The sequence below is a fragment of the Amphiura filiformis genome, chromosome 14 (genome assembly GCF_039555335.1).
Source record: "Amphiura filiformis chromosome 14, Afil_fr2py, whole genome shotgun sequence".
Lineage (NCBI taxonomy): Eukaryota > Metazoa > Echinodermata > Ophiuroidea > Amphilepidida > Amphiuridae > Amphiura > Amphiura filiformis.
The window spans coordinates 58,215,189-58,236,757 of record NC_092641.1 but is presented as its reverse complement, the minus strand read 5'-3'; the positions used below and the strand labels follow the sequence as shown (position 1 = coordinate 58,236,757).

At 35.6% G+C, this 21,569-nt stretch overlaps 1 long non-coding RNA gene across 1 annotated transcript; it reads left to right on the top strand.

The window, feature by feature from the left end:
• The first annotated feature begins 5,812 nt into the window (after window positions 1-5,812).
• Window positions 5,813-19,664, top strand: LOC140169099 (uncharacterized). The gene is made up of 3 exons (XR_011861352.1): window positions 5,813-6,053; window positions 16,977-17,108; window positions 19,539-19,664. It is a non-coding gene; the product is annotated as an uncharacterized lncRNA (long non-coding RNA).
• Window positions 19,665-21,569: the final 1,905 nt, after the last annotated feature.

Below are 21,569 nucleotides of genomic sequence, written 5' to 3'. Positions count from 1 at the left end.
ACTGTAAATAACATTTAGCATGGTTTTAGCCACATTTTGTACCCAGCGAAAAATAACATCGAACAATAGAAGTCAAGTGTTTTAATGTTAGCTGTAAATATAGTCTCGCGGGAGCATCTGTTATTAGTCTTCTTTATCAGTCTTTTTTTTAAAAACTTGCTGGTCACGGCTACCGCGTGACTCTAATTTTTTTAAAAAACTTGCTGGTCACGGCTACCGCGTGACTCTAATAGTTAATGTAGTATTGAATTTATCTCTGTAAGTCTTGCATATTCTTGATCACAAAACAGGCTCTTTTGGTTTTTGTTAGGGTAAATGAAGGGGGGGGTGTTTTTGACATTTTGCGGTATATTTTGTTGTTGTTGTTATTTTGAAACTTTTTTTGTTAGGACAGGGGGTTCTTAATACAGGCCATCCGGCCTCCCGAGAACCTCCTTATTCAATGTATGTGTTTAATTGTTGTGCTGTTATATTTTATATTTGAATGAAATAAAGATGAATGAATGAATGAATGAAAAAATGGTACATACCCAGCAAACACAAAACGTTTTCGACATCATTCGCAAAAGGTTATAAAAGTTCGTCAGAAAACGTTTAAATGTCGGGTTGTATAAAGGGACATTAATGGTATAAAACGTGTTCATAACATTAAATAACATTTGTTGGTAATTTGCTGCACAGCAAACACAAAATGTTTTACAGAAAACATTTAAATGTCGGGTTATATAAAGGGTATAAAAACGTTTTAATAACATTCCAAAAACATTTTTGAAAACTTGCTACAAATCATTCTAAAAATAATGTTATTTTGGGGTTGATAAAAAAAAAAAAAAAAAATGTTTGCCCAAAATATTTACAATAACGTTTTTAAAATGTTTTCACGACCTTTATATAACCCGACGTTTAAATGTTATTAAAACGTTTTGTAAAAACATTTTAAGAACATTTCTGTGTTTGCTGGGTGCAAATATTTTAACATAATGTTATTTAAGTGTTGACAAAATATTTGACCAAAAATGTTTGCAAAAATAGTTTACAATGACATTTCGAAAACATTTTAAAAATATTGTTGTAGTGTGTTTTCATACAAAACGTTTTAAAACGATTTCATGACCTTTATATAACCCGACATTTTAATGTTATTAAAACGTTTTACCTAAACCAAAACCCAAAATATAACTTATTTAAAACATTTTAAAAACGTTTTTGTGTTTGCTGGGTACAAAGGTAATACGCGAAAAGTGAAATATATTCCATAGAAACCCGATAGGACACAGTCAAAATATGACGAATATTAAACGTATTTTAGAACAAACAAGGCAATAGTCAGTGAGGCAAAATATCCCACAGGCTCTCAATATCCTCACAGTAAAGTTTTATTAAAGGAATTCAATAGAGGGCGTGAATGTGAGTGAGGTCTGAAAACCTCATACTAAATTGCCCCTAAATCTTGACATAGCTGATATAGAGATTGCGAAATTTACGTGAAACGCGATACGGGAACGCCAACCGCATGCTACATTAGTCGAAAACTAGTTAGTATGCCCTCTAGAGGTCAGCCGTGGAATTCCCGTAAGGTGGTCAAGTTGCGGTTGGCAGCAAAAAATGACGTTCCAAAATGACAAAAAAAACCCGCATTACAAAATGCAGAAAAATGTTATGTTTGTCGTGTTATGAAGCGAATCAAAGTATCCAAATAGAACAAGTAGAGTCCGATATAAATAAAATCCATTATGGGGGTTACAATTTGACCTAGTATAGACAAGAATAAGTGAATAAATTTCGATTTTTTTTCGACGCGAATTCGAACGGACAAATTTGTGTGTGGAGAATGCCGTCCAATAAGCATCTTGCGAATAGGCGTTTTAGGCAAGATCGTAACGTCTTACGACATAATGCGGTATAAATTGTCTGTTTTGGACGGGAGACAGCAGTTCGTGCAACGCCATTTTTCGCCATTGATATTTCGTTGCATTAAACAGATGTCAAAGTGTTTTGTATGGGCGGCCACATGGGTCAAAAAGGGTCTAAGACTAAGAAAGGGATGTAAAATCCAAAAAGGGGTCTAAGACTCAGAAAGGGTTGTAAGATACAAAATAGGGTCTAAGACTCAGAAAGGGGTCTAAACACAGAAAGGGGTGTAAAATAAGAAAAGGGGTCTATAACTCAGAAAGGGGCTAAAAACAGAAAGGGGTGTAAAAGAAGAAAAGTGGTCTATAACTCAGAAAGGGGTCTAAACACAGAAAGGATATAAAATAAGAAAAGGGGTCTAAAACTCAGAAAGGGGTCTAAACACAGAAAGGGATGTAAATTAAGAAAAGGGGTCTATAACTCGGAAAGGGGGGCTAAAAACAGAAAGGGGTCTAAACACAGAAAGGGATGTAAAATAAGAAAAGGGGTCTATAACTCAGAAAGGGGGCTAAAAACAGAAAGGGGTGTAAAAGAAGAAAATGGGTCTAAAACTTAGAAAGGGGTCTAAACATAGAAAGGATTTAAACTAAGAAAAGGGGTCTAAAACTTAGAAAGGGTCTAAACACAGAAAGGGATGTAAAATAAGAAAAGGGGTCTATAACTCGGAAACTCAGAAAGGGACTAAAAACAGAAAGGGATGTAAAAAAAAAAGGGGGGTAAGAAAAGGGTCCAAAACTCAGAAAGGGGTCTAAACATAGAAAGGGGTGTAAAATACGAAAAGGGTCTATAACTCAGAAAGGGGTCTAAACACAGAAAGGATATAAAATAAGAAAAGGGGTCTAAAACTCAGAAAGGGGTCTAAACACAGAAAGGGATGTAAACTAAGAAAAGGGGTCTATAACTCGGAAAGGGGGCTAAAAACAGAAAGGGGTCTAAACACAGAAAGGGATGTAAAATAAAAAAGGGTCTATAACTCAGAAAGGGGCTAAAAACAGAAAGGGGTGTAAAAGAAGAAAAGTGGTCTATAAAGGGGTCTAACCACAGAAAGGATATAAAATAAGAAAAGGGGTCTAAAACTCAGAAAGGGTCTAAACACAGAAAGGGATGTAAACTAAGAAAAGGGTCTATAACTCGGAAAGGGGGCTAAAAACAGAAAGGGTCTAAACACAGAAAGGGATGTAAAATAAGAAAAGGGTCTATAACTCAGAAAGGGGGCTAAAAACAGAAAGGGGTGTAAAAGAAGAAAATGGGTCTAAAACTTAGAAAGGGGTCTAAACACAGAAAGGGATTTAAACTAAGAAAAGGGATCTAAAACTCACTAAGGGGTCTAAACACAGAAAGGAGTGTAAAAGAAGAAAAGGAGTCTAAAACTTAGAAAGGGTCTATACACAGAAAGGATTTAAACTAAGAAAAGGGATCTAAAACTCAGAAAGGGGTCTAAACACAGAAAGGGTGTAAATTTCCATAATGGCTCTAGAACTCGGAAAGGGGTCTAAACGCAGTAACAGGATGTAAAACCGGCCGAGAAAGGTGTGCGTCTAATCGGTGTATAAAAATTCAGAAACGGGTGAAAAACCATAAAAGGCGTCCAAAGCTCAAAGGGGTGTAACATCCGAATAGGGCTCTAAAACTGCGATAGGGCTCTAAAACTGCGAAAGGGGTCTCAAACTGCGATAGGGGTCTAGAGAACTTAAACTATGAGAGACGACACTCAAAAGTACTGAGTTAGGCTAAATCCTCCAGTCTTGAATACTACGGCATGTTTAGCCGCCATATTAGATATTTGGCGAGTGAGAGGCCGAGGGACTCAGGCTAAATACTGAGTCACACTGCTGTCAGCGTAAACAGCTTATGATCCCAAACAAACTAGCAGGCAAATTATAGAATTCCTGAGCATGAGCAACGTAGTATCCGTCTATCTATCATATCTTTTTTTTAAAACTATAAATGTTATTTGCTTATGCACTTAGTAAACAAAAGCCATGGATTAAAAAAATGTGGTTTCAAGCATGCATCAGTTACGTCATCACCCTAATTATTTCGGATTATTCCCTTTCATTTGTATCATTATCATTTGTTCCTGTGCAAAGATTGGTGAATAAATATGTTTAAATGCATGCTTGAACCATATTTTTTACTACTAGTATTAGGCAATTCGCGTAGCAAGCTGACGAAATATATGAGCACCGTCGTACTTTAAAGTTTACACGGGAGAGGAAAAATATGAAAATAAATAAATACATGATTAAATGAATAAAACAGACAAATAATAAATAAAATAAAATAAATAAATAAATAAATAAATAAATAAATAAATAAATAAATAAATAAATAAATAAATAAATACAATTAATTAATTAATTAATTAATTAATTAATTAATTAATTAATTAATTTTAATTAATTAAAGAAAGAAAGAAAGAAAGAAAGAAATAAAGAAAAAGAAAAGAAAAAAGAAGGAAAGAATGAAAAAGAAAAAAGAAAGAAATGAAAAAAAGGAAAAAAGAAACAAAGAAAGGAAAGAAAGTAAGAAAGAAAGAAAGAAAGAAAGAAAGAAAGAAAGAAAGAAAGAAAGAAAGAAAGAAAGAAAGAAAGAAAGAAAGAAAAGAAAAAAAGAAAGAAAAAGAAGTAAATAAATAAATTAGTAAATAACCATGGTATTAAGAAGGGCTCATTGTTTTAGTCACTTATTTTATTGTTTCCAATTTTGACAAATTACAAACATTTTGGAACATCTGTCAAATTTTTGGAGTGGGTGTGTTGGGGTGGGTAGGTTTGGTTTGTCGTCTTTCCCTTTAGGCCAAATAAAAAAATAAACATGTTTCACGTCCCCTCCCGCTTCCTTTTTTGAGGTTTCCTCAAATATATTTTTATTTTTGATTTTCAGTTATAACTTTTCAAAAAATAAGTCTAGGAAGTTGGGATGGTTTCTATAGCCTTGTTAAGATACAAGAAACATTTTAGGAAGGTTTTGTGATCATTAGAAGGGGTGTAAGTGTAACTCTCAGAACAACAAATAAAAAAGGGCCTCCTCCTTTTTCCAGGCATTTTTGTATAATGCTAAAACAGCTCTTAAGTATGGGTATTTACACCAATTTTGCAATAAAAATAGAAAATACAAAGCCCCCTCTTCCTCCTTTTTTTCGAAAACCCGGACGTGAAACATGTTTTATTTTTTACTTGGCCTTAGAGATTTCGCCTTTTTTTACAACTTCTGTGTACAATTAATTATATGTTGTTTTCTTATGAATAATGAATCCTCTTCATGTTTTGTGCTTCTTGCCTTGTGCATTCTCTTTACTGGACACAGATCATCTCCAATCTCCATGTATTTTTATTTTAAAATAACTTCCATGATGTGTGATTTGATTGTATGAACAGTAGTTGACTGGTGGTTTATATTATCTTTGTACCAGAGGATGTAAGTTGTCGGGAAATCTCCTGGGTTTGTTTTGGCTTGGTTCTATCTCCGGGCATTTTCATGCTTTTCACAGGAGTTTTTCGTGGCTTATATCTTTGTAGGCCCCTAATGTGTTTTTTCCCCACCAGACAACATTTTCATGTTTATAGTGTTAGTGACGTAAAAAGTCCGGATAGGCCTATAGGCCCGCCTATAGGCCGGATTTATTAAAGGAAAAAAGCAATTTTCTGGGATAATTTTTTTTAGATAAATATTTTTCTGGGATAAATATTTTTTCTGGGATAAATTTTTTTCTGGGAAAACTATTTTTTTCTGAGAAAACTATATTTTGTGGGATAAATAGTTTTTCTAGGATAAATATTTTTTCTGGGATAAATATTTTTTTGTGGGATAAATTTTTTTTCTGGGATTTTTTTTTCTGGGAAAATATTGACCCTCATGGTATACCGTATAATACATCCCGTTTGGCGATTTTGCCGAAGTGCACGTTCACCCCGTTTCAGATACAGGCTAACAGGAAGGCCGCGCGATGTCATCCGAGATTATCATGATTATGAGAAAAAGTCGTTCATCATAGAAAAACGGTGGGATTTAATGGCCGTGTGTCCGATTTATTATCGTCTACGACTGTGGAAACTGTCCAGAAACGGCAAGTTCGTGTTAATCCCGTCAATTTACGGGTCTTATCATTCAGAATGAATCGGGTAGGACGTCTACCGTAGGTAAGCTTAAAAGTACTTGTTACTTATCATTGTGTACATTGTATATGTGTTGTAGCCTGTAGCCTGTAGGATAGAGTCCAGGGATAAAGTTTGTACGCGTACGGGGCCTATTATACATGATGCATGCGAGATGCAGATGTTATAATTATTATGCTAGGCAACGGGCTAGGCAAGCAGCTTTAGATTTCAAAGTTGCGTCAAACTCAGTACCGGTAGTCATGGACCAGGGCTAGTCCTGCCAGCAAGACTTCAGTCTTTATCATAAACATAATGACATATATACGGACCTGAAGTCTTGCAGCGGTACATAGGGATGCACTGTACGTTTAAGAAATGCAAACTTCAAGCATCAAGAAATATACCTTGTAATTTGTATTTGTCAGTTTTACCTCAGAGATGCTGTAGACCCTCTCTAGGCTACACAGTGTAGAAACATCACAAGTAGAATGCTGCTCAATATGATAAATCCAAATCATGAAAATCAAGACATTTTTCAGAGCAATATTTTGACCACTTTTGCACTAAGTAAATTACTCCCATGAAGATTGCCAACTTTGAATTCACCCAAAAGATGAGATCAATGTAGATCAATCACCTCAACTTTGTGAGTATAGACTAGTACAGTTGGATTAAAATCATCCAGGCACGCCCAAACCCTGGTACAATGGGATTAAAATCATCAGTGCATGCTCAAACTGTCCTTGAGAGAGTTCCTCAGCTACATCCTGAGAGCCCAAAAGCAGCCCACATATTGTGATGTTTCTTATTTGTGCAAAAGATAAGAATATAGTGCCCTGTAACTCTAGGTACGACGAGTTACAGTTACTGGAACTAGGACCAGGGCAGGCTAGTACAAGGAACTTATACGATGTCCTCATTCACAAACTGATACTATCTGTCCATCGTATAAGACTGTCCCCGTAAGGCAATGTGGTGAAGGAATATTACACAGTCAAGAATAGGCTCCATCATTTTTTTTTTTTTTTTCCTCCCAGTCTCCCAAAACATCAAAATATCAAAAGCGTTGCACATTTACTTACTTAAGACTGTCCTTTTTCATATATAACGCAGACAAAGTAGGGCCAAGCTACCTAGAAATGGTCACATTTTGGCAAGAAATATCTCTGTTAGGGATGTTCATAAAATTTTGTAGAACAATATTTTTAGCTGAAAGTTCTTTCATTTGAAAGAGAATTAAATTACCTAAACAATAAGGGGTCAATCATGCAGGGCCCCAAAAAATGTTGACTCTTTCTGGGACCTTAAATTGTAATGGCAAATATTTTCTGTCAAATATGTGCGCGAAGCGCACATCACGAGCGCGTAGCGCGAAGTCCCCACGGCTGGGGTCCAGCCAAAGGTATTCTGGAAGCCAAAGGTATTTTGATGCTCTCTGGTGCGATCTGGGCCTAGTTTTGGACCATTTTTGGAAATGTTTAGGACTTTAAATTTCAAAACACATTAACACATATAGCATAAAATGACCTGCTATTGATAAAAATTGTGTGAAAATATGTAATGTTGCACGGAAGCATCGGAAGGATTCCCCATTCCCGCATATGATTACGATCACTGCGTGACTGTGACAGGCCAGGACGCCGGGTTTTACTCATCAAATGACGAACTGAAAAGTCAAAGAATACGTAGATGCTACACCTTAATCACCCATCTTCTTGTCACATTACAATGAAAATAATAAATCATACTACAACAAAACTATTTATCATTTGCATCTGATTTCTTCATGAGTTTCTGCAAAATTCGGCAGCCATGCCAGCCATACCAATGCATACAGGCCCGGTCCCATCGTTGAATATTGTTGAATACGGCCAGTTTGAAAGTTGTTATTTGATGGAATCAAGTTCAGTAATATCCAGAAAATGATAGATAAATAAATGAAATCATTCACTCACCTTGGTACGTGATCAATCATTCGATCCGTGACAATATAATATGACACTGACAGCATGCCTTCCGGCTGTGTTTACGTTTGCTTCGCTTCACGAGTCAGCATTGCCTCGTTCGTAAAATAGCTTGACAATAAAACCCTTTTTTTTTCAAAAAGGACTTAAAAGTTGATACTAAGGCAGAAACAAAATGAGAAATATTTCTTGATGCTGGGAATACCATTTTCATACGAAACTCATACCAAACAATAATTAAATTAAGCAAGATAATTATGTCTAAAAATAGCGTGTTGGGTGTCTGTCATTTAATACTGGTCTCTTCCGCATGCATCGTATTGTGTCAATCCGGGTACTTGGAGCACGTGGGCGAAGTAGGCTCACAAAGACTGTACAAAAGACTAACGTTGTCCTTGCAGAATTTTAATGAGCACCGAGTCGCTGACGACGGCCACGACGCACTGAGTTTATTTTATGGATTATAATGACTGAAATTGAACATGGAGATAGGGAACGGGAAGGGGAAAATGGACAAAGAGGCATATAATAAGGTGGAAAACAATAAATAATAAATCTTGAAGTTGAGTTTGAGAGTTTGAAACTTACAATTTTTGCGATTTTTTTTTTTTTTTTTTTTTTTTTCATTTTTTATATTTTTTTTTTATTGGCTTAAAAAATTTTTCTGCAGCTGTTAATTTCTTTCTGGGACCGCCGGTCCCGCGGTCCCGTGGATTTTGTGGGCCTGCAATCATGTTTCTAGTGCATATACTTTTGAAGTTACAGACAAAAATAGTGTCATCAAATTGCCCAAAATTTTGTGTGTGAAATTGTGACAGCAGGCACATGTACAATGCACACTACTGTATGTGACCCCAGATGACCTCCTATTCTTTTAATAAGTAGTAAGAAAGCTGTTTTGGATGGTCTTGATTTACACACAAATTGCTTTTGAGCTAAATCGAGTGTCGACTTGGTGGAAAATGGATTGCACTATGTGATAGTTTATGAATCCAGTATCATGCCAGTACCAACATAAGTCAACATCGCTTAGGTTTTGTTTTGTGTGTGTGTGAGGGGGGGGGGTCATTCAACTTATGATGTGTCATGTGTCTGCCAACTGGCATTGCTTAGTATGAGTTATAAAAATGGGTCATTTGGGTATAACAAAATGAAAAAGGGATAATTTCAAGGGTATAAAATTCTGGGGTCATTTGGTATAACATTTTGAAAAAATGTGTCATTTTATCCCAAAAATGGAGCAAAATTTTATATCATTTTGTTTCTAAATAAGTTTTTGATGATAAAATTGTAGAAAAAGAAGGTCATTGGCCATAAGTCACTCACTACATTTGTTTTGTACACTACACCACACACCGCTCTCCCTATACACACCCACCCCTGTGTGTGTTTGTCGCCAACCGAGGACATTGTGCTTTGCTATCTAGCCGAGGACGTGTGTATGATGTTTTCATCGCCTAACCGTGGACTAAAATGGCAGATTTGTTTTGTGTATAATACGAAACGGAATTTTAGCCATCACCTACATGTACGGACGGTAGTTTTTACATGTGTGGTCCTCGGTTTCAGGCAAATAGCGTTATAAAGCATTTAGCATGCATTTGAGGTCTTTTGAAGCAGTTTGAGATTTCGGACTGTCCTCGGTTGGAAGTAAGTCCGCAGTTTAGGGTGAAAAATCTTGTGCGTGTCCTCGTTTGCCCGCAAACACGTACGCACCCCACCAAACCCCAACCCACCCCACCCTACACTTTTAACAGATCAAAGACTCAACACAACTCAACCAACCAACCAACCAACCGTGCGTACACACACCCCTTCAAAGTTCCATACCCATGAACAGGTAACTCCTGATGGCAAAAACTACTACATGTCTAGACCACCTGTATCAGACAGCACTCACAGCAGTCATGTGGAGCTATCTGTGTGTGTGTGGCACACTACATGTAAACGCACAGTGAACTTGCACCCAGGGACTAGAGAAGTGTCACTAGGCTGCATGCAGCATACATGTAAATGAATTGCAATGTATTCAAATATATATTATAGAAAATAACATCATCATCATCATCATCATCATCATCATCATCATCATCATCATCATCATCATCATCGTTTATCATTCTCGTTATCATCATCGTTATCATCATCGTCATAATAATAATAATACTAACATAAATTCACCTATAATTCTAAACATTTTTTCAAAATTGTCCCACACAAATGTGCACCCTACAGCCATATTTCAATTTACTGAGCTGAGATGTATGGTCCAGTGTGCATGTTTCTCCCTTTCAAGATTGGATTGGAAAGTTCCATGAAAGAACTTTTAGATATTTTTATGTAGTCCAAATAAAAATAAAATTTGCATTTAATTATCAATTATTTCATTAATGATAACAATAATATATGATTCTAATAAGTGACAGATAAATCTAAATAATTTGGTGGATATGCAGGATATATGACGGATTTCTTTTAGAATACCCTACCACTGTAGATTTTCAATGGGGGGTCTTTTATGAACGACCCATACACATACACTGTGAATGTAAAAAATGGTAGGGTATTCTAAAAGATAGCCATGACAGATCACAGATTTGACAGCCCCAATTAATTTGTAAAATGGCCAAATAAGTAAAGTCAACAAATTTGAGATCTATTTTGACATTTTTAGATAATCATTTCACATTTTACATGGATTTAATTGGACTGGACTCGGACCAGACTCGGCTTCGAGTCCGAGTCCATTTGTGTCCAAGTGCGAGCCGAGCCGAGTCTTTTGGTGTCCGAGTCTAATACTACACCATGTATGTAATGTGTTGTTAGGAAAAGAGATTAAAAAAGGCTATAAGGTCATCAAAGGTCAGGTTATAGGTCAATTGGTTCAGGTCAAATTCAGGCATCAATTTTGAATACATGTGATAGTCTGTGATATCATACATAATGTCATAATGAGGCATCAATTTTGATATTTTGTCTGTTACTGGATATATAATGGAAATGTGTGAGGTGGATATACTAAAATACCTTGGGATGTAAATGGTGAGTACAATTTAGATTGCCTAGTTGAGATGGATTGGGCAAATAAATATAAAATAGTTACCAAAATCACAAAAATGAAGCTTACGGAAAACTACCTAATATGGTGGTATAGGTGACAAAAAATACAATCTTTTTCAACATGGCTGTAGTGTGGTTGTGGTAACCTGTTACCTATGGCTTAATTAAGTTTCAGTGACATAGTGTCGCAAGTTCAAAATACAAAATATAGCTCAACATTGAAAATAGAAGCATTTTAACCGATTCGTTTTTTGATAGTTGTGGAGCACCAAGTTCATGAAGTCATAAAAGAAATCAGAGACCATGCACTTATTCCCATTTTACATATCAACTTTATTTCCCTAATGTGTTAGCAACACATATCCAAAATTTTAACGAAATCCGTTGATAGTAAGCTTTCCAAAATGAAGTCAATTTAAAACATCAGTGATGTACCACTTTTTGGCTTATACCATTAGAAGCATGTACGCGTCATTGATACTGATGCCACCAATTGAACGAGAAGATTTGCCCCTTCATTTTGCATACCACTTTGTCCAATTTCTTTTTCTCATTTCTTCACAAAATGCAAAAAAATGCAAAAATAATGCAATGGGTGTAGTACCCCCTTAAAATTTGTTTAGCAAGCATATCGTCAAACTTGTTCGCCAATTACAACACAGCAAGTGGCATATGGGGCATATAAATACACATAGAGGCTGTATCAAAATGATACCAGTACTCATCAATTTTGATGTTGATTGATAAGCGTACACAATGTACATGCTTATTTTATTCTTGCAAACAAACAGTCTGATCAACTGAAGTTGTGAGATTTAAGCTTTTGCTCCTGGATATCTAGCCTACTGACAAATGTCATAAAAAGTGGATGCTAGGATTGTGAAATACTCCTTTATTATAACACATAAGTGATTCGGAACAGACATGTAAATGTAGGCCTATGCACTTGAATGTTACCCATGAAAATAAAAAGTAAATTTTAAGTTGTACATGTTAACGATCTAAATAATACAATTCAATTTAAATATTACACCACTTTATCACCAATGCATCATTTTTACAAAAAAAATAATTTAAGCCCTTAGCTCCAAAATTATATGCTCTGTTCTATTTCAGATGCCATTTTACCCAAAATGGTTTAAACTTGATAAATTTGTGTTTGTGGGATATTCCAATTTGTTGGCGTTGAAGATGATGCTGGATATCTGCGGAAAATTCCATTTTTCTGTGGGTCGTGATTCTTGAAGATGATGCTGTGGAAGGCTGTTGTGTAGAGTGTGAATGAGATGATTACTGTGTATATAGTGTGGATGAGATGACCACTGTGAACTTCTGGCAAATCCAGAACAGTCAGAACACATTACTTATCTCTCAATGCAAATTTAAGAAGTTCATGGACATTTGGTAACTTGGTATAATTGACCATGCACACTGAACTAGCTAGCTTTGTCCATAAAACAAAATCTGTTCATGGACAGTTTGTAACTTGTTAACTTCAACTTCAACTTCCAGACCACTACACTATGAATCTGTCAACACTCATAATATTGAAACTGATTATCATTCCCAGGTAACAAAACCCTCCACTATGGGCTGCAGAACACAGTCTTATAAATAATTTCATGTGGAATGAGGCTAATATCCTATCCCCACCTCAAACTAGAAATCTCACTGCTGTATATATTTATGAACTATGTCATGAGGAGTGAGGTTATTTTAGGAGCTGGCATTAGTCTGCATTAGAGCATTTCTATTACTGAGTAGTCTACTGTAGTAGACCAGTTTAATTTATCATTCCCTAAATTAATCTCTCTGACCTGACCATGGAAAAGTCATCATTCCTGTTCTGATTCAACAGCTCAGATATCCATGAGAAAACTGGTCTACTGTATTTCGAATATACAATGAACTATGCACTCTATAGTGGGTATGATGTTACCTCATTAAAAATGCAGTCTTGGCTGTTTATGCACATATCCTGTGGTTTTTACCAATTAAGCCGTTTGAATAGCCGTCCAGCGCGTATTATTTGCACAAGGTCCAATACAATGTATAGTACGCTTGACGTCGCGCACGTATACGCGATGGTTAAGCTGTCAAATGAAATCTGAATAGATCTACCCCACGTGGGTTGGGTTCAGTGAACACAGTGGGTTGGGCTAATGCATAAACATGTATGCTTGCCTATTTGTTATTGGTTAAGATTTACCACCCACATTGATTTTTACTTCATTAACATTCATCTCAGATTCGAGATGAAAGAGGTTGAGTCTATGTGTTAAGATATGGTGGGTCACACAGGTCATATCCAACTACTGCAGTCCTTTTTACCCTGGGCAGGGCAGTCACTAAAGATGTGATGTGTTTCGTCATAGATAAATGGTTTCATGCATGGAAACGTATGAATTGTTTATCAAAAAAAAAAAAAAAAAAAGGAATGCAGCGCAGTCTAATTACTGAGATACCTTGCATTATTCTACAAGATATTTTTAGTGATTACAAAGCAAAAGCATTTGCAAAAGAAGCTCGACTTGGAGCTACTTAGGTTCAAAGGTCGAATTTTATTCCAAGGTCTAAACTGGATGTATATATTCACTCAGGTGTACCTGAGCGAAAAAAAACTGCTACATGTACACCTTGTTTTGCACAAATGACATATTATCCTAGGCTAATTTGCATATCGTGTACATTGTACAGAACATCCTACTTTTGTCCAATCAGACTGCAGGAAAGTATATGTGATGAAACTGGTCATTTTAAGTGGGAAATATGCCATTATCCTGCATGGGGCAATGCAAAATGTGCCCTTGTACACAATTCCGTCCGACATACTGGTTTTCATGTCGGACGGAAAAAAATGTTGCCCTTAATTTGTCCAAAAGGTAATTGACTGAAACAACTATTGATTCATTTTGCTACATTAAATTCATGGATACTTCACAGGAATAAATAAATACAATTTTGAGTAGTTTTTTACAGGAAAAACTTCTAGGAAAATTCATGCATGTCGGACGGAAAATTTAGTGTTTACATTTCTAAAATTGCAAGAAATCTAAAGTTGATGACATATGGTTTTAATTTTTATATTTATCAACTTAGTAAGGTGTATATTTATTGTGCAAGTACAAAGAAATAAAACAATTGAATTATAAGTGCTCAAGGAGCCCCTGTTATTTGTTTCCAAAAATTCTGTCCGACATGCTTGCGTTTTTGTATAAACATCAAAATAATTAAGACTAAATTTTGTAGTTTTCACAAGAAAAATATTATTTTATGAAAGGATAGATATGAATCTTACATAAAATGTACTGTAACTTCATTTAGAAGGAAGTTTCAAAATTGAGCAAGTTGATGACCCATTTTAAACAGGCCCTATAGAATAAGTGCGCCCACATGATCCCACTTTTTTTTTACTTGCAATCAGTTATACATAAGCCCCTTTAGCCCTCCTCCAAAATATAAGATGGAATCATGTTGGTGCACATTTTATTATGGGTCAAAGTTCCACTTTTATGCCGGGCTTTTATGCTGCACATAGGCAAATATGCATCACTTTAGCACAAAGCTTGACCTTTGACCTCTTTTATATTAGTGCGCCCACTTGATCCCAAATACCTGTTACTTTTTTTTTTGTCTACCAGTTGCCAAAGAAGCTAGACAATGAAAAATAAAATTGGGATCTTGTTGGCACATCTTTTATTGATGCAGTAAAAAGCCCACATTGTGCTACGCGTCATTAAGGGTAGACGAGGTATTGTTGGTCGAAGCAACCTAAAAATCGATTGGCATTATCTAGATCAATATATATATTATTGAAAATTAACACCTTGATGTTTTGCAAAAGTTCATTCTACAAATCGTATACTTTGCAAACTTGCTTAATTTATTGTTGTTAATAAGTTATGTACGTTTTACAAAAGTGTTGTTGTTTCAGCCCTCTTTACAACGTAACTCAAGAACCGCAGCACCTATAAAAGTATATCTGTGATATTTTAATTCTTCTACACGCTCGCTATGAATTGAGCAATGCAGTTTTTGCCAAAGCTCACTACCATTCGTAAGATGCTGTGAACTACCAAATCACAACAGTTTAAAATAATTAATAATCTTAATGAGGGGAAAAGAGGGCAGTTATTGACCTCTACAATGAGGCTAAGTCCATTTTCAAAAACTCAGAAAAATATGAAGATCAAGAGATCCCAAGCTAATTTTTTCAGTACTTGCAAAGAATTACCTCTTCTTTGAAGAAATGCTATTTGGTGTATTTGGCGTATTCCTGGACCTAGCTATAGAGCTATTAATGCTACAATCATTCATGTTGACTTAATTTTTTTTTTTTTTAAACAACATTTTGTTTCTTTAATATGCAGTTATAATTTATGTTCATGTCATAGTCTTTTTAAAATGATTTCAAATCCAATGTATTTTGAAGTCACTAAAAATAATAGACTATGACATGAACACAAGTTATAACTTTGCATAATGAAGACACAAACTGTTTTTGGGGGCTTTTTTATTTTCAACCATGAAAGATCTTAGCATTTAGCTCTAGCTAGGTCCAGAGATACTCCAAATCTGAAAAAAAAATTGAATTTTACTTATTTTTATAAAAAAAAAAAAAAAAAAAAATTGGTCAGGCCTTAATCTGAGGAGCGGGCGGTGGAGGACAAACAAACAACTTTTTTTTTTTGTTTTTTTAAGTGCGTGTGCATCAACTAAATTAATGTTGTGCAGGGAGATTCTTTCTGGTTGAAGGTACTAGTAATCTAGTATACAGGGATGTGCCATGGTTTGGGGGTACCTTTTCAGCGATTTTGGTATATCAATGAGTGGAGACCAACTGACCAATGCGCCCAATTGGGTGCATATGGTCAAAACTGCCCCTAAAATGATCTGGAATACTCTGCCAACCCACATTAAACTAAGTACATCTTTAGCACAGTTTAAAAGTTCTTTAAAAACTCATTTAATGAAAGAAGCATTTTACTGATGTGCATCACCATATTTTGTTCAACTATTGATTGTTGTTCATAATGTAAATTAATTTTTATTATGTAGTTTAAGTTAATCTCTGTATCGCGCCTTGAGCGCCATTGATTTGGTGGAGATGTGCGCATTAGAAATTCACATTATTATTATTTAATATTGGTGGGTGGTAAAAACAGCTATAAAGAGTACACATTTTATCAAAGACCCCCCTCCCAGTGGGAGTGCTGTACCTCTCTAGAAGCTAAATAGCCAAATTTGTTCAAAGACATTTTGTATTTTGTATTATATAACTCATACAAAGTTTCTTGTCATTTGATTGGCCAACTACTAATGCAATTTCTGCTATTTTTAACGGCCAGCTCTTGCACTCCGCATCTGTGCAATAGTCATTTTTCCATTACACAGACGCTGAGTTGCCATAGCAACGCTGTCAGACGTTCGAGCGTATAGCGTGAAGTTTCCACTTCGACTTGCTAATTATAGGTGCGGGTGTTGCTTCTAAAATAAATATCGCATTTAGATATCTTTTGATTTATTTTGTGTTCCTGGTGATTTATAAAATTAAGTGGAAGCAAGAACTTAAGATAATGAGTTTAAAAAAATTTTGAATGTTTTTATTTGTTCAATGGAAAAATATTTGCATTCTGTAAAATGTGAACTGTTTTATTCAACTCGGTAAAAGCCTTGTTGAATGGAACATTCCATATTTCACTTCATGAAGATATTCATACCTTTGAACTTGTAAACATTCAATGCTTGTATACTAATCATTTATCATGTTTATAGTACTTTAGGCTAGGCCTCCCATGTAATTTTGGGGTAGGATTCTTACATATTATCATGATATTGATTATGGTAAGTGCAGCCCAATTTCAGAAACCTAAAAAACATGTTTGTTCTTGTAAAATGTTGCCACATTTTAAGATCTTATTTTTTGAATTTTCACAACTAGGTTTCAGTGATGTCAACTTGAAGTGAACTGTACAGTTACCACTTTCAGGAGATGTTCATTGTGACTTCAAATCATGGTGTATAGAGAACTCAACTTATTAACTGTGAACCTGACTGAAACATCAAAAATCTGGTATGTACAATGAGTTTAGTAATCTTTTTATTGGCTAATAAAAAGGATTAGGCCACAAAGGTCTAATGTAAATGAATGTATACCTCACTTTAAATGGTCTATTGAAGGTCCAGAATACTTAGTCATTGATCCCTGTCTAGGTTTTCACAAGTTGCACTTGCAGCTCAGGGGCTATTTTAACGTGCCTCCTGGCACTTTCGTGCAGTGAGATTAAAAATCCGTGCATTGAGAATTCAAAATCCGTGCTTAAAATATATATACGCCATTAAGATTCAACACTGTGTTTTCGGCCAAAATATTACTTGCTAACTTTTGGTCCATCAAATACCAGTCGTCACCTTCATTTTGAGCAAAAATAGTATAAAATTGAACATTTTTCGTGTGCTTCGCGCAAAAATGTCCCAGTAGCATCGGCACAAATTATGCTTGTCCTCGTTAATGCTTCAACATCTTATGTTCCGGTTTGAGGCCAGAATCATGACAATTGTTCAAACTTTTAAACCCATTTTAAAGAGCACACCGCTAAATCAACGCGTCATTCGTGTAACCCTAGTGATTAAAAATACAAAAACTTTTGAGGTATTTTGGGCTGCTCTTTGGACTAATATGATAACCAGAGAGGGAGTGGCGTGTTATTGCTTAAATAAAAGTGTAAAGCCTATGCATGAATTTGAATCGCCATTGCCAAAGTCGCATTTGTACAATTATCGAGAAAATCGGTCCGCGAATTAAAAAGTGGGCAGAAACAGGTTTCCAGCCTCGAGTTCAAGCCAAAAACAGTGAGGGTGTTGGTTACGGGCTTGTACCGGGAAAACGATAATGTAAAACATTCATCGATTTGTAATTGACTGGTTCATATTATCAAATATCTGAGATATTGCCCAAAAGGCCTCCAAACGAGTGAAAATTGACATTTTACGTGTATTTCAATGGGGCGATTAATTATTTATTATAGTGCGCTACCTAGTATCAAAATTTGCCACTTTCGCGTCGTGCTTTGCGTGCATTTGTTCCGGTAAAGTAATTGTAGGCCATGAAGTAGGCCATTGGGTCGACTTGGAAATATTATTGTGCTCCCCTTGGCCCAATAGCAAGGAGGTAGCCTGGAATGGCATGTAGGCGATAATGAGGCAAATTGATAACCCCTCCGGCTCAATATCGGGACAAAATCGATCAAACATACAGTACAGTGGATCTGGACCTCTTCTTTTAAATATTCACCATAATTATGGAAAATTTGGTGTGAAAAACAGGCTTACACATGTAACAATGGCAAATGCGCCTTTTCTAAACCTATGCTCGAGGAATCCCCTTTTAAGACCATATATAATTATTGAAAAATTGAAAGATTTTGTCAATGCGCAAAATTTACCCTCATTATTGCCATATTAAAATTTAGTATTATAATGAGGGAGGGAAGTTTCGAGCGCTAATCGCGTCATAAATTGTAGGGTATGAGCCTCCACCACATGTGTTGATGGATTGTAGACATCCCGGGGCTCCTAATACCAGGACAAAATTAACCAAAAGCTGTAATGTGCATCTTTTTTTGGCCAGGTTTTATGCCACAATAATTATCCACATTTGGCTCATTTTAACATTAAAATTGCAAATTTTCGCGCTTCGCTCGCATTAGTCCCGGTAAACTAATGGTAGTGGCGTATTAGCGGGTCAATTTCAAAATGTTGGGAGGGACTTCCCCCTAAACATTCTAATAAAAGAAAAATTAAAGCAATATTTGCCCTGTGAATCTTCCCTTCTAGTCCGAAAAATACTGTGTTTTGGACCAAAACACAGTATTCGCACGCATTGGCCCCACAATGCCAAACTTCACACCTTCAATGGGGGCTAAAATCAAACCGGCACAAAATATGCTTGCATCTCTAAATTCTAATACTTCCGCCACCACTGCTTACCAACGTGCAGTGACTTTTTTCGCCTAAAATAGCCCCTGTTGCAGCTACCTACTTGCAGCTGAATTGTACTTAGCTCTGTATAAATATGCACAAATCAAATGTGCGAAATTCAACATACAGTAGTCATATTATTTCAACTTTAATGGATAATAAATTGAGTATCATAAAAGCATTCAAATTTCATAGAATCATTCTTTTTCTAACTTAGCAATTTGGGGCCTGGGGATAGAAAGTTAGGGCCCTGTGATAGTAACTTAGTAACTTGGGCCCGACTTAGTAATTTGGGTCACTGACTTAGTAACTCAAGGCCCAAACTTAGTGACAAAGGGCCCCAACTTAGTAACTCAGGGCCCCTAGTTACTAAGTCGGGCCCTAAGTTACTAAGTCTGGGCCCAAACTACTAATTTGAGGCCAAAACTACTTTGTGGACTCAGTAGGTTGTTCAATTTAATATTGGTGAGAAACATGTATTAAATTTAAACATTTTTAATTGATATTTTGGTTTATTTTACAGATAATATTTGTACTGGAACTGGAAGGAACCACCTGCAGCAACACAGCAGCAAGCTAAAGCAAGAGAAAGATCGAGATGATGATATGTGTAAACTTCCAGGATCTGTGGTGTAAATCAAATTTAAATTTGAGGAAAAACAATTGACAGAAAAAGACAACTTGTCAACAACATTGCAGGTAGGGCCTAAATGTAGGCCTACCTATCAATTAGGCACTAGTAGACATCACCTGATGAATTTGACCGACAGGGTTCTTCAAAACATTTTGTGCAATGATGTGCCACTGCCACACAGACTAATGAATGCTGACATTTAAAAAAACACACCAAAATTTGCCTAAATTAGGTGCTTTTAAAATTTGCAATATAATACACATTTTATGGCAAATGATTAAAAATTGATATACAACAGTCCTCGAAGTAAACTTTCTAAATCTAATGATATGTACTTAAAGTATATGTAGCTGGGATGAAAAGCCGACGATCCATTGAAAATTTTGACCTTTTATATTGAAGATATGGACTTTTTTCCCAAAAAGCCCTAATTTTTTTTTGTGTTTTGGAAAAAAAAATCCATATCTTCAATACGATATCAAAATATCAATCTTTAATGATTTGCCATAAAATGTGTATTACATTGCGAATTTCAAAAATCAAAATTATTTGATATCAGAAGGACATTCTTCGTATTCAGAATGCAATTCGATATGTCTAATGTGCTCTAATGTCCCACAATAAATACTGTCCAAACGTTCATACCCCTTCCCTTAAACAGGGGAGTTTTCTTCCATTATTCACCCCCAAAAGGGAGGGAATAATTTTACCTCTTTGGGCTGGGGGGAATTTTGTGTTATTGATTTTTAAAAAGAGAGGAAAAAAATCAACAGGATTCAAAGAAGATTAAAATAAAATGAACTAATTTGGTGAAATAGATAGTCACTGTCTGGCAGTAACTGCTCTACAAGGTACCTGAATCAAGTGTCATTTAGGGAAGAATTATAATGGGTTCAATAGCATTATACATGTAGCAGAGTGGTCTCTTGGCTTTTACCCATCCCCATCCCAAAAATAATTATTTTGAGGGAAACCAGGGATGCTTTAGCATAAAAATGGACGAGTAATTCTTCCCTGCCTGGGCAATATAGTGACTTGTGGTCATACTATAGGAAAGGTAATAATGCACACAATGATTAAAGGGAGCTGATTCCTGCTTCGCATATTTCATACAAAATCTATTTTCTTTTCAGTTTGGACACCTAACTTTCTAGGGAAGCATTTGGGATTCTAAGTGAAGATAGAACTGGGCCAGAGTAATGGAAGACATATTCGTCCACGCCCGAATTTTGAGATTTCTTGATATTTATCAATACTAAGATATATTCTTTCACTTGAAACTGTTCAAATACAACTTGCTAATATTTACTCGTATTTTTGCTTGATTTATTTCACTCTTTTCAACTCTAAAAAGTCACATGGCTCAAGGCAGCTTAGTAAATTGGCGGGAAATAACGAGTCAGAAATGCGCGAATGCGAAATATTGTGATTATGCGCGCGAATCGCGTTGCGTGACGCGTTAATGCCAGCAAATGTGTGTAAACAAAACCAAAAATTCAGTCAAAATGCTGTTTAGATTTTTTAATTATTTTGAATTTTGAAAGCAGACATTATAGATTCATTGTTGCAAAAAGATGCATATTTAGACCGTGCACCAGATACAGCTTTTACAAGCGTGAAAGTCTTACCGTTTAAAAATATAAGGACGTTTTGTGCATAATTGTGACATTTTTTTACTAAAACGTCGATTTCTCAGAGTTCACTTTTGACAATATTGCACAATTTTTGTGACAAGATAACTCAAAAAATATACAAGCAAAAGGTAAACTTTTTGCACTATCGTTTAGAGTACATCAAAGTCTAGGGAAGGTTTTCTCATTTTTTCAAAATATTTGTTTTAAACAAAAATATACACCATTATGTGCAATTTTTAGCTTAATAGAGTAACATAATTGCTTTTTTCAATATTTCGAAAAAAGA